General features: G+C 39.1%; 1 pseudogene; it reads left to right on the top strand.

Annotated features, from left to right (window-relative positions):
• Positions 1-1,080: 1,080 nt before the first annotated feature.
• On the top strand, positions 1,081-2,231 carry LOC138159542 (pre-mRNA-splicing factor RBM22-like; annotated as a pseudogene).
• The last annotated feature ends 1,227 nt before the right edge of the window (positions 2,232-3,458 follow it).

The following is a 3,458-nucleotide window of genomic DNA, read 5'->3' as shown; positions in this document are numbered from 1 at the left end:
ATCACACTATTCAAAATGCCTTAGTAAAGTATTTTCCCTATAGGGGATAATAGTTAGCATTTTAAGATAAGTTATCTTTAATTGTAAGCAATTAGGTAGTCCAGTGGCTAAAGGGTTGCACTTGGCTTCTAGAATACCTGGATCCAAAAACTGCCTTCAAACATTAACCATGTGACCTTAGGCTAGTCATTTAATCTCTTAGTCCCTATTATTTCACCTGTAAAATCAAGATAATATAGAAAATATTCACAGGGTTGTTGTGAGGATAAAATAAGATTACATGTAAATCACTTTGCAACCTTAAAATCCAAAATAAGTGTTAGCAAATATTATTCTTTGTCCCTTGGCATCTTCCAAATTTTCTGTTCCTTTATATTAATTACTGCAATCTTGTAACTCAAACAGCCAATAAGCATTTATCAAATGATTACTACATACCAGGAATTGTGCTAAGAACTAAGGATACAAAGAGAGATAAAGGCAGTCTTTCTCCTTAAGGTTATCACAATTTAGTGGGGGAAACAACACAAGAAGCTGAAAATTGTGGAAGAAAGGTTGCTACCCAGCATAGGAGCAAAATAACGTCCAGAGGAATATAGCCTGCTGGGAAATAAAGAGATGGCTGACCTGAGCACCCTCAGTAAATAGATAATTGGGAGGAACTCTCCATTGTCCACTCTCTTTTAATTTGGCTATGGTCCCTTCATAAGAAATATTTTTTTTGGGTGATAAAAGTAAATTTTCCTTGACTTGGAAGCTCTTGAATTCAGCTATCATATGTCAAGGTGACGGGAGTTTCTGTCACTAGTTGACTGGTATAGTATTGTGATTTTTTTTTACCTTTTTATGATTTCTTAACATATGCTCTTTGGTTGGTTGTTGCTGAATTTCAAGGAGTCTAGTGGGGGGGTTTATTTAATTAAGTTTATTTTATTTTTCAGATCCACATTCTCTCATACCTCCTCTAGTTTCATTTGAGAAAGCAAGCAAAATAGTTCCCAAGGGCCAGCTGTGTTGGTCCTACTTCCCCTGCCAGTGTCAAGGACCCCACTACTTCCAAGATGGTAATTTCTCAATTCCTACAGTAATCAGAAGTGGGAGGATTCAGACATACCTCTACTGTATCAGATGTACCTTGGAGAAAATCTTTATATTTGGATGATTAAAGAAAAGGATGGAAAAGAATGCAAAATTTATTCCAGCCTCTTTAGTGTTATACATTGGTGGCCCAGTGTTCACATGTATTTTAAGAAGACTGAAATCAACCAAACTTGAAGCAAACCAAAAAAAAAATGTCAATTTTAGACCTAGAATATGGCTTACCTATGCAGGTCTCTTATGTAGGACTACACTTCCAGGAATGGACATGCCTAAGTCTGATGTGAATGAAATATTACACTCAGAATATTAAGCAAGAGATTTCAAACTGTGATAAATTCATATGTTTGGTGTTCTTGGGAAGGCTACAGTCAGAAGTAACATAGTGCATAAATTGGCTCAGACCACCCCTTAGTACAAACAGAATTGTCCTCAAAATCATTCCTACTGGGTGAAAAGAGAATGTAAAAGAGAAGAGTGTCCATACAGACATTAGAAGCCTACAGATCCTGATGATTCTCTTTCTGATCAGAACATCATTATTATGGTATTATGCCATTCATAATCCTGTTGCAGATAATTTTTTTCTAAAATAGATTTCAGCAATGCCTTTTCTGGACCCACCAGATGATAAGAATATTACTACACTATATGTTGGTTGGCCTGGAAGATACAATCAAGGAGACTGATCTTAGAAATCCCTATTACCAATCTAATGAGATCTGAATGATAAGAGATGTATAGAGTCAACAGCATGCATTCATACAGTTTGCTGCAAGGCAAGTTGCAGAGATGATTACCCAGAAGTCTTTAGATAAACTTATTGTAAATGGGTGCAGGCTTAATGTGAAATGCAGAACATCCCATTCAGCCAGAGGAAAAGAAATGGAAAATGAAGAAACCACACACAGACTCTGGAATTAAGCTTGAGTTGGTACCAGGATTTCAGAAGCCCTTCCAGCAGCTGCAGAAGAAGCTTTTGACAATTATTTTAATGTCTCTCCTAGTGGTACTCCACAGAGGTTAATATTGTCTTGTTCCTTCCTCCTGGGATTTCATCGCCATGCCCAACAAGTTTTCGACTACGTATGCTCCACCCAATGGACCCCCACCACCCTTCTGGGGAGCTCTAGGACCATGCTTTACAGGGTCCCCAGAGGATGGGTGCTCATGCAGCAAAGCACATCAGTCTCTAATGTCCTGCTAGAGTGCTTGTGCTCTGAGGAGAAAAAGTGCTTTAGAAATGCAATAAATAAATTTTGGAATAAATATTTTGTTTTTCTTTGTAAGTTTCCATGGTAGCAAATAACATGCTGCTACCGTGTTTCCCCGATAATAAGACACTGTCTTATTATTTTTTTTGGAAAGAAAAACACCAGAGGGCTTATTTTCAGGGGAGGGCTTATGTTGTCCTGCCTCAGCTCTCCTCTGTGGCACTGCTCTCAATGGTGTCAGCAAGCAAATCACTGGTGAAGAACAGGATGACGTGCTCACTGCTGCAGCTCTGATTGGATGCAGCTCAAAGCGCGGCGTGCATTTCACCCGGGGTGGGGGGGATGGTGCATACAGAGGGTACCGTAATGTAGCATGTAGCGCAGGGGATCACCTTCACTACAGTAGCAATCTCAATAGGGCTTATTTTCGGGGGAGGGCTTATTTTAGAGGAATCTTACACAGTAAGGGGAGGGCTTATTTTCGGGATAGGTCTTATTATTGGGGAAACACGGTATATGGGCCCAGAGAGAGATGGAGCTGAGTTCCTGAGTACAGGGAAATTTGGAGAAGCCCTGTTAAACTGTTATCAAACCTGGTCACTAAATGGAACAATGTCCTTAGCTTCTTAACTGTACAGGAACAAAAAGAGGGTCAGTGTGAGTTTGGAACGTCTGGGAACTTTTAAGGGAGTTGTAATACTAAAAGTATGCATTTCTTTATGTGTTTGCATTTAGGCAACTTTGACCTGTGGTAAAAACAAGCATTTGACACTATTTTTTTTAAAGCAATTGGGGTTAAGTAACTTGCTCAAGGTTACACGGCCAGGTGTTTCTGGGTGGATGCTAAGTGTCTGAGCCCGGATTTGATCCCCAGGCCATCCCGACACTGGAGCCGGTGCTCTTAGTGCTACCTGGACTCCCCTGACACTATTTTTAGAACAATTCTTTTGTGAGTACCATTTATTGGTGACAGTCATTAAGTATGATTTCCCTATTACATAAAATCAAACTTTAAAAAAGCAAACACCCCTAGATACTGTCTTTCCTCTCTCATCTTTCTCTTACTAGGAGAAGCTCTTCTAACAAACAAAACACAATTTTATTCAGTTTTTTCAAAATCTTTCTTTTACATAGCCATCAAGATGT

Source organism: Petaurus breviceps, unplaced genomic scaffold (genome assembly GCF_028583685.1).
Source record: "Petaurus breviceps papuanus isolate PSGF00001 unplaced genomic scaffold, PetGlider_PUasm1.0 176, whole genome shotgun sequence".
NCBI lineage: Eukaryota > Metazoa > Chordata > Mammalia > Diprotodontia > Petauridae > Petaurus > Petaurus breviceps.
The sequence above is the reverse complement of the archived record's forward strand: the minus strand, read 5'-3'. Positions and strand labels throughout refer to the sequence as shown.